The sequence below is a fragment of the Bubalus bubalis genome, chromosome 5 (genome assembly GCF_019923935.1).
Source record: "Bubalus bubalis isolate 160015118507 breed Murrah chromosome 5, NDDB_SH_1, whole genome shotgun sequence".
NCBI classification, from domain to species: domain Eukaryota; kingdom Metazoa; phylum Chordata; class Mammalia; order Artiodactyla; family Bovidae; genus Bubalus; species Bubalus bubalis.
Genome location: NC_059161.1, coordinates 98,931,085 through 98,943,675, shown reverse-complemented (window position 1 = coordinate 98,943,675; position 12,591 = coordinate 98,931,085). Strand labels below are relative to the sequence as shown.

Sequence of the window (12,591 nt, the reverse complement as noted above, 5' to 3'; positions counted from 1 at the left end):
TTTCATCATACGGGACTGGAATGCAAAAGTAGGCAGTTAAAAGATTCCTGGAGTAACAGGCAAGTTTGGCCTCAGAGTACAAAATGAAGCAGGACAAAAGCTAACAGAGTTTTGTCAGTCATAGCAAACACCTTCTTCCAACAATAGTGGAAAATTACTCAGTCTTTAAAAAAGAAAGAAATCTTATCATCTGCAACAGCATGGATAGACCTAGAGGATATTATGTTAAGTCAAATAAGTCAGAGAAAGGCAGATAATGTATGATTTCACTTATATGTGGAATCTAAAAAACGAAACAAATGAACAAACAGAACAAAACACAAACAGGAGTGACAGTAGCAACTGCCAGAATGGCAGAAGCAACAACAATCAAAGGAGCACTAGCCAGAGGGGAACAGAAAACCGGCCAGAAGCCATCTGAAGCCAGAGAGATAAGGCTGTATGCCCAGATTCCCCCTGTAGAGAAGACAGATGCATCATTGTCCACACTTTCTAACTGTGAGAAGCTTTCACTGACTACAAACTGCATTGAAAAAACTGCAAACCTGAATGACTTAAAAAACCTAAGAATATTGTCTTTAGGAAGAAACAACACAAACAACTTAAATGAACTGGAAGTAGCAGGGGACACATTAGAAGAACTGTGAATCCCCTACAATTTTACTGAGAAGTTGAAAGGGACCCATGTAATGAAGAAACTGAAGATTCTCTACATGTCTAATAAACTGGTGCAAGACTGGGCTGAATTTGTGAAGCTGGCAGAACTGCCATGCCTAGAAGACCTTGTGTTTGTAGGCAATCTCTTGGAAGAGAAACATTCTGCTGAGGGGAACTGGATTGAAGAGGCAACCAAGAAAATGCCCAAACTGAAAAAGCTAGATGGTACCCCAGTAGTTAAATAGGATGAGGAAGAAGATGACTAACACTACATTTTCCACTTTGTGTTAACTTCTTTAAATGTCTTAAGAATAGATAAGTTTTGTATAGTTGTCTATTTTAAAGATTCTGTGTGGGGCAAATGGTTCTTAAACCTCTCATTCCTTTCTTATATTCTCTTAAACCTATTCAGTATTTCTCCAACAATAACACCAACCTTATATATTCTAGTTCTCTTTTTAGAAACTATACATTTTCAGTTTTTTATTCAGTCCCAGTTACATTCTGTGTGGCCCCATCTACCGAAACCTTTATAGTCCAGTCATTTTTAACAACAAAAGAATAAGTATGTTGCTTTATTCAGTTTGTTTAGAATTTTTTAGGCCAGGCATTTAAATATATATACCTAACTTTTGAATCTGTAGGCCATCTTTCCTGAAGGTCCATCTCTTTATGACTCAGAAGCACAAAACTTGTCATGCCTTTGGTTTGGGAAGAGTTCCTCTTAGAAATACAGCAGCAGCCTTAGAATCAAGACACCAAAGTTGAATTAAAAGAGTTAGGGTGAAAAAAGGAAAAATTAGTACCTTGGTGGCCTTATAGCCCATGTTATATTTACTTATCTTTTGTTCCACAAGTGTGTGCATTGTCAACTGGAATATACATTGTGTTAACCTGCACATCCACTCAAGTCCTGCGCACAATCAGCCAATTGTTCTATGATCCAAGTCAGTGGTTAAAATGACTGTCCTGATTGCCCCTTTGACCAATACTTTGGCCTTATTACACATGTGGACCTGATCTTAGGCAAACTTTTTTGGTTTATAGTTCCTCATTTGTTAGATAAGGAAATGTATATAAGCAGTAGTTATATTTGAATTCCTAGCCTAAATGTTGACTATTCATATTTTTAAAATTTTTCCCTAATAATTTCGGTCTATTGACTCTCATGTTGAAAGAAGTAATTGTTGTAAAGGTATAGAACTTAAAAGACTGAATTTGGTACCTTTCAATAAGTCAAATTTAATATTTCAAAATATATTTTTAGAAATGTTTAAGTTAAACAGCTCTAAAAATGAATTATGTAAATAGTTGTGGAAGGAAAAGAGATGTCACATTACAGAATCCCAGACAAATTGCAATATTTTTAAGGACTGCCTCTTCTGTGAAGGATACTAGGTGATTTAACCTCAGAACTGCAAAGCAATAGCTGGATGCAGAGTTTAGAATTTATCATATATGAAAAATTGTTTTTGGAAAATGCAAGATATGGTAGTCAGTAATCCAGATGAAGTCCATAGTAGGCCGTGACTGAGTCACTAATAGAATGCAAAGAAGAAGTCAAGAAGCCCTCTGCCAAATTCCAGAAGTCCCTCAATCAGAGACTATTAATGCTTGCTATTAATATTTCCCCATTTACTTGTGTAAAATCAGTCAAAGAAACAAAACTGGTCCTGGCTTTCAGAAGTTTTCAGCTATCATTTTAGTAGGAACTACAGGATTTCTCTGAATCACTCTGATCAAAAGGGACCACTGCTTTGACAATCAATTCTAAATAAAAGTTTAGTACTTTTTTAGCTTACTTTTGCTCTTCCTTAGTTTGATAGGAAGAAATCTTTGCTCTGACTGGCTTATACAGTCAGAGCCTTTGAGTATTTCTTTTCAGAAACATAGACAATGAGAATTACCCTTAGTGATATTTAAGGCTCATAAACTAAGAGGAAAGATGATCTTTTCTTGTACTTTGCACTTCATCTAGTAGGTAAGTTTGAAGCCATGTTGCTATGCATGGATGTATTTTCAAAAGTTACACTGGAAGTGAATATAATAGGAAATGAATGAATGACTTCATATTTAATTTATGTATAAAATGGTTTACACTGTTGATTTTTTTAATTCTGTAGTATAGAAACTAATTTTCTATTTCTCCTTTAAAAAAATTAATTGGAGGCTAATTACTTTATCTCCTTGTTTCTTAATGTCTTTTAGTCACTGGTAGTTCTCAGAGAAGTATAAGGTGCTTTTCTGTATTCATTTCACACAAAATTTATAATTCAGTTTCACTCAACAAATATTTGAATGACTTCTGTGCATCCTTTTCTTAGAATTAGAGCCAGAATTCATGTTATTAGAAAACAAAAGATAAGGTATATGAAGAAGTTCAGAATATTCTTTCAAATAATTCTTTATGTCATCCTTTACTGCTGCAAATTTAGCTGATAGTACATATTTTTCATTTATGCTTCTTGGATTAGATATTTGACCTCCTTGGAATGGATTCTTCTCTGTGTTCCTTGTTTAAAACATAATGCCATTTTAGTGGATCATTCAATTTCTTCTATTCCTGTAGTGATGGAATCAGTGAAAGTGAAAAGTGAAGGTCTCTCAGTTGTGTCTGACTCCTTGTGATCCTATGGACTGTAGCCCTCCAGACTCCTCTGTCCATGGAATTCTTCAGGCCAGAATCCTGGAATGGGGAGCTGTTTCCTTCTCCAGGGGATCTTCCCAACCCAGGGATTGAACCAGGGTCTCCTACATTGCCCGCACATTCTTTACCAGCTGAGCTACCAGGGAATCAGTACAGTATTTTAATTCTTCACAGGAAATTTTATTATAGCCTACTGAGGAATCCAGCTTTCCTATGTTCCCTAATTCTAAGCTTATGTTTGTATAACCCAGTCAGGTCTTGAAAGATTTTTGTGTTCTTTGTAAATAGGAGTTTGTTCCTTTAAATCAGAGTTTCTAAACCTGGCGCTATTAATATTTCATGCTGGATAATGTTGCGGGGGATGGCTGTTCTTTGTAGTATGGGATGTTTAGCAGCATCTCTGGCTTTTACCCACTAGATGCCAGTAGAACACTCTCCCAAGTTGTGACAACCATTGTCTTTAGACATTGCCATCTGTCCTCTGGGAAATAAGGGTGGGAACAGATTCGCCCCTGGTTAAGAACCAGTGCTTTGTAGCAACATTCCTTTTTCCAAAGTCCATTTGTTTTCAGTTTGTAATCATATGGACCTGAGTTGTTTCAGAGAAGGTGATGTATTTGATAATCATGGATGCAAGGATATAGTCACTGGTGTTTTCTTTTGTAATGCTCTTTTTAATAATTTTTATGTAACATTAGAAAGTCAGGGCTGGAAGGCTCAACTTATGTTTTTCAGCAGGGTCTCCACTTTTATTGTTTAGCGTTCTTAGTTATTTTTGGACAATAAGTATTAACCTACTTCTCCTTGCTATCAACAGAATCCAACTTTATGATAGTTTTGCTTTCCCTCTGAAGTTTAAGGTAACCCACTCCAGTGTTCTTGCCTGGAGAATCCCAGGGACGGGGGAGCCTGGTTGGCTGCCGTCTATGGGGTCGCACAGAGTTGGATACGACCGAAGTGACTTAGCAGCAGCTGAAGTTTAACATTTTGAGTATACTTTAGAAAACAGATATCATTCTTTAGGTGTTCTTGATTCATTCATTGTCCAATAATACACAAATTTTGTAGACTGCAGCAGTCATTAAATAAGAAAATAAGTATAAAATTTGGTAATTATATATGAAAGTATCTGGTGTAGACAGTGGTTTTGCATGTGACCAGAAGAACGTCTGGTCAAGATAACTTGGCTGGTAACTTGGTATGGTTACTGGATCTATTCCACAAATAGAGGTGGTGTAAGACATGTTAATGTGGTTCCTCTGTAGAAAGAGAAATTTTGACTTGAATAGATACTTCTTCTGATACCTCTTACCAGTGGTCTAAAGTAGAGTAAGGAGGAGTAAGAAATGAATCTTAACTCTTAACTTATCCTCAGAGTTGGTGATGTATAAGTTGAGTTGAAGGTAGTTGTCTATGTGACCCAAAATCTGCTAGCTGGATTTTTCTTAGGACTAAATGGAAAAAGCATAGGGCCTAGAAAGGTTGGATTAAGTCATTAGCTTTAAAAAAAAAAACTGGAAGTGTCAAAGCATCAATCATGAGTAATCTGATTGTCTAACTGCAATCTGATTGTTCACAAAGACCTTGCATTGTAAATATTGGCAAAGGGAGAAAAATAACTGTTAAATTGAAAGTTATCCTTTAGCAGAAAGCAATTCCTTTGGCATGCATTTTGTTTGGCCTGCTTAATATGTCTGTAAAAACAAATTCAGTGCAGCAGAGCTGGTGCTTCTAACACAGCTAACTTGACCATATTCCTTTATCTTCACTTTAGCAAGAGTGTTTTTAAATAAAGTGCAATCAAAAAATATTAAGGGTATGTTTTTTTTAATCACTGAGCTTTTAGAAATCATTTATATCTCCATTCCTGCCTTAATATCAACCAGTGAATACAAAGAAAAAAAATGAACTAGACTGAGTCTCACCTTTTTCTAACCTAAGATAAATTTTCACTTGACGTTTGGAGGAGTCATAACTGGATTCTAGTTAATTTCCCATATTGGGCTGGTTAGAAGGGAACCAGCCAACCAAATTATGATCTAGCAAATTTAACAAGGAGGTGGTGGAGAAGAAGCTATTTTACAGTAGATTTGCACTTTAAAATAAATTGGATGCTGGTGGAAAGTACTCTCAAAGGGCAGATGGATAAATACCTAGCCTGCATGTGGATATTAGAAAATTAAAGTTCATTCTTGCTCGTTCTAAGCCCACTGGAGCTGTAGTTGTGTGTCAACATAATCAGAGTCAGATCAAATCAGATCAGTTGCTCAGTCGTGTCCGACTTTTTGTGATCCGAGTCAGGATTTCCCTATTTCCCTAGTTGGTGTCATCTTCCATGTCTGCTACATCAACAGTCATCCCTCTAGGGGATTTATTAAGTAGAATTCTGATACTCAGAATGGAAACTTTGTGAGTTATCTTTCCTACATCTAGGTTTTAAAAATTAATTTAGATGTTGGCTAGATTAAGTTGTGGCTAATGTTACAAGGGTGAGACGTTCTTTGCTTTTTTGATCATCAGGGTACCTGCCTCTGAGGTGCTATTGCCTAGAGGGATCAATCTCATCAAAAGACCAGTGAGTTGGTAGACATAGAGAACATACATATAGGCAGCTCCTTCTCCCAGGGTGTCAGTCATGGTCACAAGCATCATTCCAGAGTCTTTGGCTTCTAGAACCAAAGACTCCATTCTTCTCCATTTTGAAGAACATTTTAACATGTATTAATACTTTGGTATTAATTATCTTTTATATGCAGGAATTCTGTAGCATGACTTTATGACTAAACTTATTTTGTTAAATTATTTAGAAATGTTGAGTTTCCAAATGTTATTTTGTGAGACTTGTTTTAAAATAGTAATAAATTGTGTTATTAAAAAAAAAAAATACAAACACAGATTCATAGATCTAGAGAACAAACAGGTTGTTGCCCCAAGGGAGGGAGGTAGGGAGATAAGTAAAAGAGGTAAAGGAGATTAAGAGGTACAAACTTAAGGTTTCAAAGTGAGTCATTTGGCTGAAATGTACAATGTGGGGAATATGATAAATATTCATATAACATCTTTGTATTGTGACAGATTGTAACTAGACTTGTGGTGATCATTTTGTAATGCATAGAAATAGCAAATAACTACATGTGTCCCAGGAACTAACATATGGGTTCAATTATGCTTCAAAAATAAACTAACTCTTAGAAAAAGAGATCAGATTTGTGGTTACCAGAGTTGGGTGATGTGACAAGGGGGATTGAATGAAGATGGTCAAAAGGTACAAACTTCCAGTTATAAGATAATTACTAGGTATGTAATGTATAACATGACTAATATAATTAACACTGTTGTGTATTATATATGAGAGTTATTGAGAGAGAAATCCTAAGAATTCTTGTAACCAAGCAGGATCACATGGGGCCTTCCTGGGAGCAGATCTCTCCTCCATATCCTCTGCTTAGCTCCTCTCTGAAGTACTAAGATAAGAGAATCTGATGTACATTTCCTGAGTTGTTTTACAGATGTGAAAAATCCCCACCAAATGGAAGATGTTAACTACTTGATGACCATGAGCACATAGGCTTAGGCCTAAGGACTGATAGTGTTAACCCCTGTGACACTACCCTGTTACCTCACCACCCAACTAGAACTGTGCATGAGCTGATCACACAACCGAGAATGCCCCTCCCTCACCTTCTCTTAAAATGGTTTCCTGAAACCCTTTGTGGAGTTTAGGGGTTTTGAGCTCCACCCACCCACCCACTTGTTCTTCTTATATTGGTGCCTTTATAATAAAGCTGCACTTTCCTTCACCACAACTGGTATCAGTACATTGACTTTAGCACATGGATGAGTGGGCCTGGGTTTGGTTCAGTAACATTCTCATCACAAGGAAAAAATATTTTATTTTGTATTGCTCTGAGATGATGGATGCTCACTAGATTTATTGTGGTAATCATTTCCTGATATATGGAAGTCAAATCATTACGCTGTACACTAAACTTATCCAGTACTATAAATTTGGCCTTGGAATACGGAATGAAGCAGGGCAAAGACTAATAGAGTTTTGCCAAGAAAATGCACTGGTCATAGCAAACACCCTCTTCCAACAACACAAGAGAAGACTCTACACATGGACATCACCAGATGGTCAACACCGAAATCAGATTGATTACATTCTTTGCAGCCAAAGGTGGAGAAACTCTATACAGTCAACAAAAACAAGACCGGGAGCTGACTGTGGCTCAGATCATGAACTCCTTATTGCCAAATTCAGACTTAAATTGAAGAAAGTAGGGAAAACCACTAGACCATTCAGGTATGACCTAAATCAAATCCCTTATGATTATTCAGTGGAAGTGAGAAATAGATTTAAGGGCCTAGATCTGATAGATAGAGTGCCTGATGAACTATAAAATGAGGTTCATGACATTGTACAGGAGACAGGGATCCAGACCATCCCCATGGAAAAGAAATGCAAAAAAGCAAAATGGCCATCTGGGGAAGCCTTACAAATAGCTGTGAAAAGAAGAGAAGTGAAAGGCAAAGGAGAAAAGGAAAGATATAAACATCTGAATGCAGAGTTCCAAAGAATAGCAAGAAGAGATAAGAAAGCCTTCCTCAGCGATCAATGCAAAGAAATAGAGGAAAACAACAGAATGGGAAAGACTAGAGATCTCTTCAAGAAAATTAGAGATACCAAGGGAACATTTCATGCAAAGATGGGCTCGATAAAGGACAGAAATGGTATGGACCTAACAGAAGCAAAAGATATTAAGAAGAGGTGGCAAAAATGCACAGAACAACTGTACAAAAAAGATCTTCATGACCCAGATAATCACGATAATACGATCACTCATCTAGAGACAGACATCCTGGAATGTGAAGTCAAGTGGGCCTTAGAAAGCACCACTACAAACAAACCTAGTGGAGGTGATGGAATTCCAGTTGAGCTCTTTCAAATCCTGAAAGATGATGCTGTGAAAGTGCTGCACTCAATATGCCAGCAAATATGGAAAACTCAGCAGTGGCCACAGGACTGGAAAAAGTCAGTTTTCATTCCAATCCCAAAGAAAGGCAATGCCAAAGAATGCTCAAACTACCACACAATTGCACTCATCTCACATGCTAGTAAAGTGATGCTCAAAATTCTCCAAGCCAGGCTTCAGCAATATGTGAACCGTGAACTTCCTGATGTTCAAGCTGGTTTTAGAAAAGGCAGAGGAACCAGAGATCAAATTGCCAACATCCGCTGGATCATGGAAAAAGCAAGAGAGTTCCAGAAAAACATCTACTTCTGCTTTATTGACTATGCGAAAGCCTTTGACTGTGTGGATCACAATAAACTGTGGAAAATTCTGAAAGAGATGGGAATACCAGACCACCTGACTTGCCTCTTGAGAAATCTGTATGCAGGTCAGGAAGCAACTGAACATGGAACAACAGACTGGTTCCAAATAGGAAAAGGAGTACGTCGAGGCTGTATATTATCACCCTGCTTATTTAACTTATATGCAGAGTACATCATGAGAAACACTGGAATGGAAGGAACACAAGGGGGAATCAAGATTGCCGGGAGAAATATCAATAACCTCAGATATGCAGATGACACCACCCTTATGGCAGAAAGTGAAGAGGAACTCAAAAGCCTCTTGATGAAAGTGAAAGAGGAGAGTGAAAAAGTTGGCTTAAAGTTCAACATTCAGAAAACGAAGATCATATCATCCGGTCCCATCACGTCATGGGAAATAGATGGGGAAACAGTGCAAACAGTATCAGACTTTACTTTTTTGGGCTCCAAAATCACTGCAGATGGTGACTGCAGCCATGAAATTAAAAGATGCTTACTCCTTGGAAGGAAAGTTATGACCAACCTAGATAGCATATTGAAAAGCAGAGACATTACTTTGCCAACAAAGGTCAAGGCTATGGTTTTTCCTGTGGTCATGTATGGATGTGAGAGTTGGACTGTGAAGAAGGCTGAGCGCCGAAGAATTGATGCTTTTGAACTGTGGTGTTGGAGAAGACTCTTGCGAGTCCCTTGGACTGCAAGGAGATCCAACCAGTCCATTCTGAAGGAGATCAGCCCTGGGATTTCTTTGGAGGAAATGATGCTGAAGCTGAAACTCCAGTACTTTGGCCACCTCATGTGAAGAGTTGACTCATTGGAAAAGACTCTGATGCTGGGAGGGATTGGGGGCAGGAGGAGAAGGGGACGCCAGAGGATGAGATGGCTGGATGGCATCACTGACTCGATGGACGTGAGTGTGAGTGAACTCCGGGAGTTGGTGATGGACAGGGAGGCCTGGAATGCTGCGATTCATGGGGTCACGAAGAGTTGGACACGACTGAGCAACTGAACTGAACTGATATGCCAATTCTATCTCAATAAAACTGGAAGAAAAAATATTTTTTTAAATTATGTGCAATCACAGATAAATGTACTATAGCCTGCACAGCTGGTAGACAGTCCGCCTGCAAAGCAGGAGACCTTGGCTCAATTCCTGGGTAGGGAAGATCCCCTGGAGAAGGGAAAGACTACCCACTCCAGTATTCTTGGACTTCCCTGATGGCTCTGTTGGTAAAGAATCTGCCTGCAATGTGGGAGACCTGGGGGAGACCTGGGTTTGATCCCTGGATTGCGAAGATCCCCTGGAGGAGGGCGTGGCAACCCACTCCAGTATTCTTACCTGAAAAATGCCCATGAACAGAGCAGCCTGGTCCAGGGCTACAGTCCACAGGGTCGCAAAGAGTCCAACATGACTGAGCAACTAAGCACAGCACATGATTGTATTGGGGTAATGCTAGTTCTGTGATAGATGATAGATAGATATTATATAATGGCTACTGCTTATTGAATCGGAGAAGGCAATGGCACCCCACTCCATACTCTTGCTTGGAAAATCCCATGGACGGAGAAGCCTGGTAGGCTGCAGTCCATGGGGTCGCTACGAGTCGGACAAGACTGAGTGACTTCACTTTCACTTTTCACTTTCATGCATTGGAGAAGGAAATGGCAACCCACTCCAGTGTTCTTGCCTGGAGAATCCCAGGGACGGGGGAGCCTGGTGGGCTGCCATCCTATGGGGTCGCACAGAGACGGATACGACTGAAGCAACTTAGCAGCAGCAGCAGCCTACTGAGTAATGTCAGGCACTTTACCAAGAGCTCTTTACATGTTATTTAACCTAAGGGGTAGGGATTTTACAGATTAGAATAAGTATAGAAAGATTTTCATTTGCCCAATACCATACAGCTAAAGGTGGGAGATAGAATTTTAACGGAGATCTTTGACATCCCAGTGGAAAATTGACTGCTATATTCTACCATTTCACATTAACTCCCACACATCATTTGAAATAGTTTCTTTTAATCCTGCCTACTTATAAGCAAATGTCAAGATCCTAATGCCTATCAGTGGATATATTTCTGGGAACTTAGAGAATTTTACACTATTTCTCAACAAGTATTTCTGGTTAAGATAGGTCAGTTTCTAAACAGCATCTATAACTGATGTATTACTTTTTATTCAATATTTTTATACTCCAACAGTTGGCTACAGGAGCAGGAGTGGCTCCCAAACCAATGAGCAAGATGCTGCCATCTTGTGGCCTTTTTTGTAAGGCCAAACATGCAGTCCAAGAGTGAGGATTACCCAAGATAAAATTCTAAACACACCAGCCACTTTGCCATCATTCTTGTCTTTCTACCTGTAACATCAATTTGTTTCTCCAAATATAATACAAAAATGAATAAACACACAAACAAAAGAAAATAATACAAACTAAAGACAAAATAATTAAGTTATCCTCTCACCTTGATCAAGTTATTCAACTTTTCTGGGTTTGAGATTTTCTTAACTGTAAAATGCAGACAAAAACACTTATAGTATTGTTTAAAAAAATTAGAGATGTAAAGATCCTGGCAAACTGTGGCCATGTGAAAAATATTAGTTCATTACTCCCTTCCCCTCTTTCCTAACCCTTCTCCTTTTCCTTGATTTCTAAGCTCTTCCCACTTAAGATATCTTAGTCTTCTGTTTTCAGTTCAGTTTCCTAAGTATTTTCTCCATTGTTCTCTTTCTGACTCTACCCTATAGCCACCCCCCATACACACACACACACACACACACACAAAACAGTGTCCATTAGTTAACCCTTACCAAGGTAAGGTCAGACTTGCTAAACCTCTCTATATTATCCAGATAACCATGCCAAAACATCCCCCAACTGGGTTTAGCTGAGCAGTTTTCCCATTACAGCATTTTATGATCCTGAGCCTGGAACACTCAGATACTGCTTATCCCTTGACTCTGACCCTCTCACTCCAACCCTGGGAAACCTGACACACACACCTCAACGCCCTTCTGATCTCACTGCCCAGCATGCTCCCACTCCCACAGATCACTCTGCTCTGCTCACTGGCCTCCTTCCATTTGCTGCTGCATTTGGCTGAAAGGCTGTCCTGGATATTCACATGGTTTAATCTCTCACTTCTATAAACTCCTGCTCAAATATCACCTTATAAGAGACAACTTCCTTGACATTCTATATAACCATATAAAAAAGCACAAGCACACAAAACCCCAGCCACTTTCCATCCCCTTTACTTTGTTTTATAGTACGTCTAATCACCTGTCATACTGTTACTACACTAGAGCAAAGGTGAATGAGTTGGTAGCTCCTTCTATGGGAGGCCAAGGTTCACTGAGTGGAAAGCCAAGATTCACTTAGTTGGGTATTGGGTCCTGAGCAGTGGATTATTCCTGGAAACATGAATTATTACATATATTAGCTGGTGATACCACATGTAAGATAAAGCTATAGAAACTCAATTTTCATTCTTGCTGCTGCCACTCCTAAGTATGTAATCTATCTTCCCTTCCATCTTAGAATCTCTGCTTCTTCTGGTTTCATTCGATTTTAGTGTTTACAATTTTGGGTAGGAATTCTAAACCCAGAGTTCATAAAGGGATTTCAAAGGCTTCATGAACAACTTGAAATTATTGGCAAATTTGGGGGATATTTTTGTTTTCTGGGGCATATGTTCAGGACATTGATAAGATTCAAAGAGCCTATCACTCCCTCAAAAAAAAAAAAAAGATTAAAAACCATAGTCTTAAGAATGACAGCATCAGTTCAGTTCAGTTCAGTTCAGTCACTCAGTCGTGTCCGACTCTTTGCGACCCCATGAATCGCAGCACGCCAGGCCTCCCTGTCCATCACCAACTCCCGGAGTTCACTCAGACTCACATCCATCGAGTCAGTGATGCCATCCAGCCATCTCATCCTCTGTTGTCC

At 38.9% G+C, this 12,591-nt stretch overlaps 1 pseudogene; it reads left to right on the top strand.

Moving 5' to 3' along the window:
- Nucleotides 1–350: 350 nt before the first annotated feature.
- LOC102404290 lies at nt 351–923 on the top strand (annotated as a pseudogene).
- The last annotated feature ends 11,668 nt before the right edge of the window (nt 924–12,591 follow it).